Source organism: Loxodonta africana, chromosome 18, assembly GCF_030014295.1.
Source record: "Loxodonta africana isolate mLoxAfr1 chromosome 18, mLoxAfr1.hap2, whole genome shotgun sequence".
In the NCBI taxonomy this organism is placed as follows: Eukaryota; Metazoa; Chordata; class Mammalia; order Proboscidea; family Elephantidae; genus Loxodonta; species Loxodonta africana.
Window position 1 is genome coordinate 32,558,613 of NC_087359.1, and position 13,807 is coordinate 32,572,419.

Here is a 13,807-nt window from a genome sequence, read left to right on the forward strand (position 1 = left end):
GGAAGTCCCACATAGTACTCCCTGACAATCTGCAGGGCCTGGTAGCATCTCTCCTCTGCCCATCCCCCCTTTGGGCATCAATCATTCTTGCACCGAACATTCCCTGAAGATTCTGACTTGGACAACCTTATCATTTGGTGGTGTCCCTCACCGTGTCAGAAAGTAACATCAAACGCTTTAAAAATGGGCAGACCCTTTGGCATAGCAGCTCCACTTCTCAGAGTTTATCCTGTGACGATAATAATGGATGTGTGCAAACATTTAGCTCTAAGAGCGTTCGTCAAAGCATTATTTGAAACAGTGAAAACTTTAAATAAGGGCCACATAAACCAGAGACTCCATCTGCCTGAGACCAGAAGAATTAGATGGTGCCAGGCTACCACCAATGACCACCTTGACAGGGAACACAACAGAGAGTCACTGACAGAGCAGGAGAAAAGTGGAGTGCAGAACTCAAATTCTAGTAAAAAGACCAGTCTTAATGGTCTGACTGAGACTGGAGGAACCCCAGAAAATGTGACCTCCAGACTCTCTGTTAACCCAGAGCTAAAGCCATTCCTGAAGCCAACTCTTCAGACAAAGATTAGACCAGACTATATGATATAAAACGAACAGTGTACTTCTTAGTTCAAGTAGATACACAAGGCTAAATGGGCAGCCCCTATCCAGAGGCGAGATGAGAAGGCAGAATGGGACAGGAGCTGGTTGAATGGAACTGGAAGTCCGGGGTGGAAAGAAGGAGTGTGCTGACATATTACAGGGATGGCAACTAGGGTCTCATAACAATGCGTGTATAAATTTGTGTATGAGAAACTAACTTGAGTTGTAAACTTTCACTTAAAACACAATAAAAAAAAAGTGAAAAATGGGAAACAACCCAAATGTCCATCAAAAGGGGATTGAAGAAAGAAACCATGGTAAACATAACACAAAGGAGTACTATGCAACCACTAAAATGATATTGTGCAAGAAGATTCGATGCCATGGGAATATTTTCATAATATAGTACATCAAAAATGAAATCATGTGATACAATTTTTGTAAGAAAAATAAGCCTAAAAAAAGATTAGAAAAGTATTCATCTAATCGTTAATAATTGTTCTCACTGAATTATGAATTCAGGAGTGGTTTTCTTCTTTGTACTTTTCTGATTCCCCCGCCCCCTAGAATTTCCACCGTAAGAGTTCTTGACTTTTTACAGCAGAAAAAATAATTTTACTAAATGTTTTTAAAAAATCACTTGTGGGGTGGCAATGAAGATTAACTGTAAATGTGCATTTTATTGGGATGATGAAAATGTTCTAAAATTGGATTATTATACAGTTTGGTAAATTGTAAAAAACATAAAATTGTACTCCTAAAAATGGGCAAATTTTATGGTATTTTTTTTTTAAACTATTACTTCAATAAAATTGTTTTAAAATTTCTTTAAAAAATCCATTTGCTGGGCTTTCTACCATTGAGAAAAGTCTCCTAACTCCACATGCCTTAACCAGTTGCTGCCCCGTCAATTCTGACTCATGGCAACCACATGTGTGTCAGAGTAGAACTGTGCTCCACAAGGTCTTCGGTGGCTGATTTTTTGGAAGTAGATTGTCAGGCCTTTCTTCTGAGGTGCTTCTGGGTGGACTCGAACCTGCAGCCTCTTGATTAGCAGCTGAACTCGTTCACTGTTTGTACCACCCAGGAACTCGTCCACCTTCCTTTAAGAGTCCTAAAACAAACCTGAGTTCTTAGCTAGGTTTGCCGGATAAGATACAGGACGCCCAGTTAATTTGAATTTCAGATAAACAATAAATATTTTTTAAAATAAGTATAAAACTAAGTAGCACAAGTTTAAAGAGTCATGAGCTCTTAGTATTAGTATCTAAAATATCATTCATTGTTTATCCGAAATTCAAATTTAACTAGGTGTCCTGTATTTTTATTTGCTAATTCTGGCAACCCTTGTCTGGGGTCCTTGCTCCTTTCAGATCTTGGGGCAGGAAATAGACTTGGTGGTGGTCATTTAGGTTTGTACCTCCCTCACCCCTAGAGCGATTCTACACAGCCTAGGAGAGTGTGATGGGGAAGCTCAGGTGCTGGAAACAGCAAGGTGAGAGAGGGTGAAGCTGCGGCCATTTCCAGTGTGGAAGGTGATTGCCAGCTCATTGAGTGGGTGTGACAGTGGCATTTCAGCTGACCAGAACCAGGGAGTGGTGTTTTCCACTCTCCTTGGGCAGTGGTCAAGCCTCGCCAAGGCTGGAGGCGGGGGAGGAGCTCACTGTTCAGGCCTCACGATAGCCCTTTTCGCAGGCATTCTATGTTGTACCCCAACAGCGCAGTGAGGAGGGTGATGTCATTGCCCACCATTACGGAGGAGGAAACAGAGATTCCAAGAGATTAAGTAGGCTTCCCAAACTCACACAGCTGGTAAGTGGCAGAGCCACAGCCCGAGTCGAAGCCTTTCCCCTCTCACTGGGGTACTTTCCACAAAGGCAGTGTAATCCAATGGCTAAACAAGTCAGTCTTTGGGCTCGGAGAACATGGGGTCATATCTCTGCATCTTCAGTGACTTGGCTTTTGGCAAGCTCCTTAAGTCTTCTGAGCCCTAGCTACTTCATCTTAAAAGTGAGGATAATAATAATAATAATCCCTATCTCATGAGGTTATTGGAAGGATTAAATGAGACGGTGGAGGTAAAGTCTATTGTCTACTGGGCAGGATGTATGAGAGACCCTGCTGCTCAAGGATGGCAGAACACTGTGAATCAAGGACTTCTCATCAGGGTGTTCTGGGTCCGCAGGGAGTTGCCAAGAGAAAAGAGACAGGGATGTTTCTTCCTTTTGGGGGCAGACACCCTCAAACCTGAGGAGACTGTCTGGCATTTCACCTAGATAGCCTGGGTTCTGCCCTGGCCCTGTGTTACTAGTGGCTTAACCTCCCTGAGCTTCCATCTCCTCATCTAAAAGATGGAGTATATAATATCTACCTTGTCGAACTGTTGTAAGAATGACAATGTAAAGAACATGACTGGGCCCTTCAAGGGACCCTCGGTGGTGCAGTGGCTAAAGAGCTCAGCTGCTAACCTGAAGATCAATGGTTTAACCCACCAATTGCTTCTTGGGAGAAAAATGTGGCAGTCTGCTTCTGTAAAGATTTACAGCCTTGGAAACCCTATAGGGCAGTTCTACTTTGTCATTTAGGGTCGCTATTTTTTGAGTCAGAATCAACTTTGTTGGCAGCGGGTTTGGTTTTTGGTTGGTTGGGCCCTTTAAAAAGAAGGAGTTCAATAAAAGTTCACTAAGAAAGTGGGCAACACATATGTTGTTAACCAGAAATGACTCGCGGGAAGGAAGGCGATTGGGTGAGTTTTTGTATGCCAATGGTCCGTGCCCCACCATGTAGCATTTAACTCCACTGTGTCTTGTTCTGTATTGTTTCATGGACCTCAGGGCGAAGGGGACCTTTCAGAATCACATGGTCCACCCCTCCAATCTCAGAGGGGAAACAGACTCAGAGAGGGCAAGTGATTTGCCTAAGCTCCTACAGGCAGAGCTGGCTTGGGTCTCCCAGGCCCCTGCTTTGCCCACTACACCACCCAGCCTTCAGTGGCCAGACTCTTTCCACAGGATTGGAAGCTCCCAGAGGGCAGATGCATTTGTGTCCTCTGTCCCTGCCCCAGCATGCGTGCACCACCTGCAGAAGACACTCTGGAAGAACCTGCTGATATGTGGGACATGACTGGTCATGCTGTCACTTGCACTGTTGTGTTCATGTGGCCTTGACTCCTGAGCAGGCAGGCAGGAACCCCCATCCAGTCCAGGAATCCTGGGCCTCAGTTCCAGGTCCCAGCAGGAAGGTAGGGGAGAGGATGGGCTTCCTTCCCAGTCATCCCTTCAGACCTCCTGCTCCCCTTGCTGCTGGCGGGGGGCAGTAAGAGGGCTAGGTGTGGCCACACCAAGCCCTGAGGGGAGCTGCGAAGTCTTGTCCCAGGGTCCTGCCTCTGTCCCAGGCCTTCTAGTCACCTGGCTGCTGAGGAAGGCTCTTGGTCGATGTGAGATCTGCTGACCAGGGGGTTGGCAGATTTTCTCTTCTTTCTCTCTCTCTCTATACATATACACACACATATATATAATCTTTTTTTTTTTTTTTTAGGTGCCATGACAAACTGTGGCAGCTGCACCCGGAATAGTCTTTATTTTTAAACAAATTCACAGCTCATTCTGGGAACCATGATGCTGGCTTTTCCCAAGTTTGGCCATTGCTGAGTGTACAGACAGTGGCCTGCCTCCAACCTTTAGGCCAGGAAGCCAGGAGGTGGGGGGACTGGGAGGGGGCAGACGGTGTCAAGGGCCAGGTAAGGTTCTCAGGTGAAGAATGTCTGAGGCCCTTGCCTCCAGCCAGGTTCTCCTTTTTTTTTTTTTTTTTAACTATTGTGCTTTAGGTGAGGGTTTACAGAGCAAATTAGTTTCCCATTCAAAGTTTATACACAAATTGTTCCATGACATAGGTTGCACTCCCTGAAATGTGTCAGTACTCTCCCCGTTACCACCCTGAGTTCCCCAGTTCCATTCCTCCAGTTTTCCTGCCCCTTCCTGCCCTGTCATCTTTGCTTTTGGGCAGATGATGCCCTTTTGCTCTCATACAGGTGATTGTTCTAAGGAGCACATTCCTTATGGATGTTAGTGTTTATTTTATAGGCCTGTCTATTATTTGGCTGACAGGTGGTATCTGGGAGTGGCTTTACTTCCAAGTTAGAAGGATGTCTAAGGGCCATAGTCTCAGGAACTTCAACAGTCCCTCTCGGATGAGTAAATCTGGTCTTTTTTTTTTTTTATGAATTTGAATTTTGTTCTCCATTTTTTTCCCACTCTAACTGGGACCTTCTATTGTGATCCTGGTCAGAGCGGTTGGTAGTGGTCGCTGGGTACCATCTAGTTCTTCTGGTCTCCGGCTAATGGAGGCTGTGGTTCCTGTGGTCCTTTGATCCTTTGGACTAATTGTTTCCTTAAATCTTTGGTTTTCTTCACTCTCCTTTGCCCTGGATGGAAAGAGACCAATAGTTGTACTTAGATGGACCCTCCAAGCTTTTAAGATCCCAGACACTACTTACCAAGGTAGGATGTAGAACGTTTTCTTTATGAACTGTGTTATGCCAGTTGACCTAGACGTCCCCCGAGACTATGGTCCTTAGCGTTCAAGCCGAGTAACTCAGTCCTGTGAGGTGTTGGGTTATATCTAGGATGTTTCCATGACTGTGCCCCCTGTGTGCTCTGTTATGTACGTGAATATACATGCAGCACATACAAATATGTATGTAGAAATATCCACAGCTAAACCTGTATATGCACTTGAATGTACTCCTGTATGCCCTCCCACACCTATTCAGCATACATATCTACCTATGTAGCCATTCATAAATTATTGTTATTACTGTTGTTGCAGGATTATATATGTTATAGTATTTACTGTTGTTGCCTTTTATTCTTGTGTACCTCTCAGTGTCTTCCCTTGGCTTGGTCATGTTGTACTGACTTCCCCTATATTGTGTACTAGCCTTTCCCTTCACCAGAGTTAACATGTGTCTAGTCTACAGTTAGTGATTTTCTCTTCCTCCACCTCCCACCTCTGGTAACCATCAAAAATGTTTCTTTCTGTGTATAAACCTTTTTCTTGACTATAATAGTGGTCTCATACAATACTTGTCCTTTGTGATTGACATTTCACTTAGCACAGTGTCCTCCAGATTCATACATGTTGTGAGATGTTTCAGGGATTCATCATTATTGTTTATTATTGCATAGTATTCCATTGTGTGTATGTACTGTAGTTAGTTTATCCATTCATCTGCTGATGGGCACTTAGGTTGTTTCCATCATTTTGCTATTGTGAATAATGCTGCAATGAACATGGGTGTGCCTATGTCTATTCTTGTCAAGGGTCTTGTTTTTCTAGGATATATACTTAGGAGTGGGATTGCTGGATCACACGGTATTTCTATTTCCAGCTTTTTAAGGAAGCGCCATACCGTTTTCCATTCTGGTACATCACTTTACATTCCCACCAGCAGTATATAAGAGTTCCAATCTCCCCACAACCTCGTCAGCATTTTTTGTTTTCTGTTTTTTTGATCAGTGCCATTATTGCCAAGGTAAGATGGTATCTCATTGTAGTTTTGATTTGCATCTTATTTTTTAATGGCTAATGATTGTATCTCTTCATGTGTTTTTAGTCACCTGAATGTCTTCTTTGGTTAAGTGTCTGTTCATACCCTTTGCCCATTTTTTAATTGGGTCATTTGTCTTTTTGTTGTTGAGGTGTTGAAGTTTTCTCTAAATTTTAGAGATTAGGCCCTTGTTGGATATGTCATAGCCAATTTTTTTTTCCCAGTCTCCAGGTTCTTTTTTTACTCTTTTGGTTAAGTTTTTTGACGAGCATAAGTGTTTAATTTTTAGGAGATCCCAGTTATCTAGTTTATCTTCTGCTGTTTGTACATTTTTAGCTGTATTTGGTATTCTGTTTATGCCATATGTTAATTAGGACTCCAAGCATTGTCCTTACTTTTTTTTTTTCCGTGATCTTTATAGTTTTAATTTTTACATTTAGGTCTTTGATCCATTTTAAGTTAGTTTTTGCATATGGTGTGAGGTAGAGATCTTGTTTCATTTTTCTGCAAATGGATACCCAATTTTGCCAGCAACATTTGTTAAAGAGACTTTCTCTTCCCCATTTGATGAAATTTGACCCTTTGTTGAAGACCAGCTGTCCACAGGTGAATGGATCTACTTCTGGGTTCTCAATTCTGTTCCATTGGTCTATGTGTCTGTCATTGTACCAGCACCAGGCTGTTTTGACTACTGTGGCTATATAGTAGGTTCTGAGATCAGGGAGTGTGAGGCCTTCTACTTCATTCTTTTTCTTCAACAATACTTCGCTTATCCAGGGCCTCTTTCCTTTCCATATAAAGCTGGTGATTAGTTTTTCCATTTCATTAAAGAATGTTGTTGGAATTTGGATCGAGATCACATTATATTTGTAGATTGCTTTTTTTTTTTGGGTAGTATTGACATTTTCACAACGTTAAGTCTTCCTATGCATAAGCATGGTATGTGTTTCCATTTACGTAGGTCTCTTTTGGTTTCTTGTGGTAGTGTTTGTAGTTTTCTTTGTATAAGTATTTTATGTCTCTACTTAGCTTTATTCCTAAGTATTTTATCTTTCTGAGGGCTATTGTAAATGATAGTGTTTTCCTGATTTCCTTTTAAGAGTTCTTCTTGTTAGTGTAGAGAAATCCAACTGATTTTTGAATGTTGATCTTGCATCCTGGCATTTTGCTGAATTCTTTTATTAGTTCCAGTAGCTTTCTTATGGAGTCTCTGGGATTTTCTATGTATATGATCATATCATCTGTGAATAGGGATAGTTTTACTTCTTCTTTGCCATTTTGTATGCCCTTTATTTCCTTTTGTTGCCTTATTGCTCTAGCTAGGACTTCCAGCACAATATTGAATAAGAGTTGTGATAAAGGGCACTGTTGTCTGGTTCTCATTCTCAAAAGAAATGCTTTCAGTCTCTCTCCATTGAGAATACTGTTGGCTGTTGGTTTTGTATATTTGTCCTTAACTATCTTGAGGAATTCCCTTTTATTTCTATTTTGTTGGAAGTTTTTATGAAGAATGGGTGTTGCCCTCCTAGGTTTTTTTTTTTTTTGGTCTTGCTTTATTTATTTATTTATTTTCAGTTACAACTCTAGAATCATTAACTGGCCGAAAACTAAAAACCAAATTCATTGCTGTCCAGTTGATTCTGACTCACAGTGACCCTACAGGACAGAGTAGAACTGCCCCATAGGGTTTCCAAGGAGTGGCTGGTAGATTCCAACAGCTGACCTTTTGGTTAGCAGCTGAGTTCTTAACCACTGCACCACTAGGGCTCCAGCATTAGCTGGCAAAGCTAGAAAAATTCTCAGAAGTCATCCATCAAGCCATGCCACTTTACAGATGAGGAAATTGAGGCCCAGTGGGGTGTTTGCTTGCCCAAGGCCCCTGTCTGGTGCTTTTCCTCCAAACATCTGAAGTTTTTCCCCAAACATCTCAAACAGGCAAGGGTGATGGTGTGCTGGATACTAGTGCCCAACCCCAGAGGAGAGGCCTCTAGGGGAAAAAGGAAGAGAAGGGAGGAGGAAACTGGTTTTCTACCCTTTTTAATCTCATCTTGTTGGACCAGCCAGAAATGTCTCCAGCTGGAAGGAAGGGAACCTAGTCCAACCCTCTCATCCTAGAGATAAAAGAACAAAGAAAGGAAGGCACTTAGCTAGGGTCACGCAGGGAGGTCTGGGTTAAACCTAGAGGTCCTAGGGGCAGTTTTCACAAGAGCCGGCATAACTCAGTCCTTAACGTCACTGCCTTTGCTTTGTGCCTGGGGAACATGGATAGTTGGCCCTGAAATAAATTCTCTCCCATACTCTCCTCATTTCTTCTGGCTCCTGAGCTCATTATGAACAGCCCAAGGGCAGGTCTGGGCCAGAAAGCATCCAGAAAGAATGACGGTCTAGCCTGAATTCTGATGCTGGTACTGTCCTGGATGCTGTCACATCTGCCGTCACCTCTAATTTGGGACTCACTGAGTGTCAGAGCTGAAAGTGACCTCAGAGGACAGAAGTCCTAGAACTGTGTCCCAGATGAGGAGACTGAGGCCCAGAGGGGAAAAGACTCATCCAACAGCACACAGGAAAGAAGCTGTCCCTATGTTGCTCCTGGTTTTCTGACTTCCTGTCCTCTTAGAGTCCCTGGGTAGTGCACATGGTTAACAAGCTTGCCTACTAATTGAAAGGTTGGAGATTCACTTCTACCAAGATGCACTTGGAAGACAGGCCTGATAAAGCTGCCATTGAAAACCCTACGGAACACAGTTTTACTCTGACACACATGGGCCGCCATGAGTTGGAGTTAATTTGACAACAACGGTTTTTCAGCCCTGTTATTTTTTTGCAGCACCTAACATTGTTCTGGCCTCATAAGTTTTCAATCTGCTGAATAAATTCTTGCTGAATATAATATAAATAAGATTCCCCTGTGTATAAGACCCTTTGGTAATTGATAAAAGCTTTAAAGCATGCATATTTCCTTTGAAAAATGTCTAATAAAGGCTTATTGCTTGGGTTTATCGACTTATTTCTCCCTCATTCTGTATTATTTTCTCCTCAAAGCTATATTTAGGCAGAGCTGAACTAGTTCCTCCCCAGCCATTCTTGGGGGCTGTTAGAGCCACTTAAGTGCTGCTCCATTAGAGACCAGAACTGTGAGCTAGACCATGTTAGTTAGAGCCTCCCCAGAGCCCTGGCTCTGGAATTCTGCCTTTGGCTTGGAAGTCCCTCTCCAGGAGACACACTGGTGAGAGTTTGGAGGTGGGACACATCTGACCTAAGGGTCATGTCAGCTCCCCAGGCAATGCCAACCTTAGAGGGCACAGACTGTGGCTGAGTTAGAAGGACTGTGGAGGAGATGGGTGCCAGCCGTATGTTCAGCCATGCCCACCAAATGGGGAGGAAGATTGCTCTGTCTTCTGCCCCAAGTACTGGCCAGGACAATTTCTCATGATGCCAGGCAGGAGTACTACTCCCAGAGCCCCTTGCCGTGGTGCTCACCATGCCTCATTCCACTCTCCAGCCCTAACACCTCCTTCTCAAAGTCCAACAGTGCTGCCAATCTGGCGGCTATTGGTTAAACGCCTGGATCTTCTCCGAGATTTATTTCCTTCTACCAAAAAGCCAAATTCTCTGCCTGTTGCCAGGATCGGAAGTCTCCCACACCCCCGTCAGCTACTAGGTCCCATCTGCAGGCTCACTCTACATCGGGGGAAAATGAGGTAGTGGTTAATGAGACAGTCCCTCCCGCCCTGTTGCCATGGTGAATGGTCTGGGGTCTCTGCCTACTCTATGGCCTCAGAACAAATGATAGTTTTATTCTCTGTAAGGAACTGTGAGTTCATTACAGGCAGAATCATCTCTGTATTCCCAGCGCCCTCCACAGTTGCTCAAGAAATGTGTGCAGAATGAATGCTGAGCTATTTAACCCCCACCTGAGAAGGGGAAATTAGAGGGTTATCCAGGGCGCCATATGATGAATTCTTATAACTTCTGGGACATTTGGCTGCTGGGGGACAGGGTGATAACCACATAGATCTCCAGAGAAGAGGACAAGAGTGGGGGCTTGAGGGACAGAGATAGAGACCTGGGTTTGGATCCTAGTTCTGTTTGTACAAACTCTGTGACTTCGGGCAGGTTTTTTAGCTTCTCCATACCTCGTATGTCTCATCTATGAAGTGGAAAGTGCCTAGCCAAGGTGCTCAATGAGATAGTTATTGATAGTCATCTGTCACACCAGATGGGGAGATCTTTTCCCATGTTCCAAAACCCCCAAAGAAGAGATTCCAGAGTCTTCCAGTGTCTGCAAGTCTTTATCGAGTGCCCGCTACGTGTGAGGAGCCCTGGTGGTATAATGGTTAAGAGCTTGGCTGCTAACCAAAAAGGTCAGCAGCTCTAATCCACCAGCTGCTCCTTGGAAACCTTATGGGTCAGTTCTACTCTGTCCTATAGGGCTGCTATGAGTTGGCAATGGGTTTTTTGATATGGTTATGAGGCGATGTGTTAGGTTTACGCTGTTGTCTCTTTTTTCAAGTGGCTCAAAACCTGTTTGGGAAGACAAAACTTAAGCACTGAGAAATCAAAATTCCAACCCAGCACAACCACCCAAGAGAAATTGCAAGGTAGTACAAGGTGGCACCATCATTATGGGAAAGAGGCAGGAGGGACTCCTGTTGTTGGAGTAACATAGGATGACTCCATGGGAGCCATCCTTCTGCTCAAAGAGTCTATTGTTCAATCAGAAAGTTGTCACCTTGGTTTAATCTTTTAATATTCATCCATTTCATTAAACAAATATTCACAAAGTCTTTCTTTGTGCCAGGTACCATGCTGAGTGCCATGCTGGGAGGACCAAAAAAAAAAAAAAGAAAAAACCCATTGATGTTGAGTGGATTCTGACTCATAGTGACCCCGTGTGTTACAGAGTAGAATTGTTCCATAGGGTTTTCTTGGCTGTAATCGTTACAGAAGCAGATTGCCAGGCCTTTCTTTTGAGGTACCACTGAGTGGGTTCAAATGGACAACTTTTAGGTAGTAGTCAAGCACAAACCTGCAAATGGCTTGTGCCACCCAGGAACTTCTCTGGGAGAATAGCAATAAATAAAAGAGATGTATGGTTCCTGCCCTCAAGAAGTTTATAATTTGGGGGTGAGACGGATATAGAACCGATAACGCCATAAACCCTGTTGCCACTGAGTCAATTCCAACTCATAGCGATCCTATAGAACAAAGTAGAATTGCCCCATAGAGTTTCCAAGGAGTGTCTGGTAGATTCGAACTGCCGACCTTTTGGTTAGCAGCTGTAGCCCTTAATCACTACCCTACCAAAGTTTCTGATAGTGCCATAGATAGATGTATATAAAAATTATTATCAGGGTCAACAAAAACATATGTAACAAGGAGACCTAATTTAATTATAGGACCAAGGAAGGGCTCTTTCAGGAAGTGATATTTAATTGAGCTATGATGGATGAGTCGGAGTTAACCACACAAAGAGAAGTGGGGGGGTGTGGGATACCAGGTAGAAAAAACAGCCTGTGCAAAGGCCCTGGGAAGCAAGGACCTAAGGGGAAGCCACAATTGCTGGGGTACAGGGAGCTAAGGAGAGGGAGGTGAGGTACGCAGGGATCGGATCATGTAGAACCTTATAGGCTGTTTCCCCTCCCCACCCCCGCTGCCCTTTTTTCCCCCAAGTGTGAGGGAAAGAGTAGCTGTGGCAGAATCTCCTGGGGGAACTTACTAAAAATGAAGATTTCTGGGCCTCATCCCTATAGAAATATAAGCTCTAGCAGCAGGGCCCAGGAATTAGTAGTTTTAAGAACTTCCTCATGTGAGTAAGTACCCTAAAGTTTGAAAACTACTTTTCTAGGCCAGTTAAGGATTTTAGTCTTTATCCTAATGTTAGCTGCCTCGAAGTTGGCTTCCCCACTCATGGCAACCCTATGCAGAATGGAACAAAACACTGCCTGGCCCTATGCTATCCCTGTGATTGGTTGTGGATCAGAATATTGTGATCCACAGGATTTTCACTGGCTGATTTTCTGAAAGTAGATTGCCAGGCCTTTCTTCCTAGTCTGTCTTAGTCCATAAGCTCTACTGAAACATGCTCAGCATCATAGCAACATGCAAGCTTCCACTGACTAAAAAAATTGGAAAGGTTTTAAGGCCTTAGTTGATTAGATTTATGTTCTGAAAAGCTCATTCTGGCTTCAGGAGAAGGCTGGTAGTGGGCGGTGGGGGTGGCTAGAGTATCCCAGGTAAGGGATGACTTGGCTTAGAGGGAGGAGTGGGAATGGAGATGGAGAGGAGCGGGCAGATTCACGAGACACTTTGTAAGAAGAATCTTTATCACTTATTGTTAGTTGCCATGAAGTCAGTTCTGACTCATGGCGACCCCATGTGCGCAGAGTAGAACTGCTCCATAGGGTTTTTAAGGCCATGACCTTTCAGAAGCAGATAGACAGGCCTTACTTACAAGGTGCCTCTGGATGGGTTTGAACTGCCATCCTTTCTGTTAGTAGTCCTGTGCTTAACCATTGCACCACCCAGGGACTCTTTTATCATTTATTACAGAAACATTTATAGGTATCTTTTATTTTCTCTGATTAGACAAGTAATACATGATATTGCAAAATTTCATATATCTAGAAAAAGATAACGAGAAAAGTAAAAAACATTCTGGTATATATTATAGATTTTTTTTTTTTACTATACCTACATATTTAGATATATGGATATAGTTTGTTGTTGTTTTTTACAATAATGGAACAATTCTGTAATACTTGCTTAATTCCTGATTTTCAAGAAAACAATATATCATGAACATCTTTCCAGGTCGATATGAACCTATATATAATTTTTAATGTCTAAACCATTTTTAATAGTTTTCACTGAACCCATGTGCCCTAGTTTGCCAATCCCCTACTGATAGATATATAGGTTGTTTTCAACTTTGCACGTCAGTATAAGCAATCTCTTTCCTTCCACGCTCATTTTTTGTTAGTGGAATTGCTGGGTCATTGATTGTCTAGGTTTAATCATACATAACTCACACGGTGTCCTCAGGGGAGTGGTGGAGGAGGAGCGCACCTAAGTCAGGGACCGGAAGTCTTTCTTGCTTCTGTCCTGCCCTTTGGAAGGCCTTGGACTGCTACAACGGTGTTCCGGCCTTTCCTAGCTTTTCTTTCCCTGGCACGGATGCAGTGTGTCCGGTCAATGTCTGCCGGGGTTCAGACCTGTCCGAGTCAACACCCCCTTCTGCAGCCTAGGCCCCCTAGGAATCCATCCCCTCTCCCTCCCCACCGCGGGAGGGCGCGTTAGGGAGAGGCTTAGGCAGACAACGACTGCACCATCCTCAGCTTAAAAAGGAAGTCGAGGAAGCGCAGGGAGGAAAGCGGTGCTTCCCAAAGGCCAAGGCCCCGCATCCAGCCCCCCAGGTCCGTTCCCTGCAGCGATCCTTCCACCTCCACTCCCGGCACCGGTCCTCCTCCCCAGTCCGACTCCTTGCTGGGTACCGGCCCTTTAAGAAGCTGTCACGGCGGAGCTGCTGGCCCCGCCCAGCGGGGAGGGCCGAGAGCGAAGGGCGGAGTTGGCGGCGGCTGAAGTGGAGGGGGGGTCTGGGTCTATTTTTAGCTCTGGGTCGGGTCACGTGACGGGACTGACGTCTCCGAATGTTGTTGT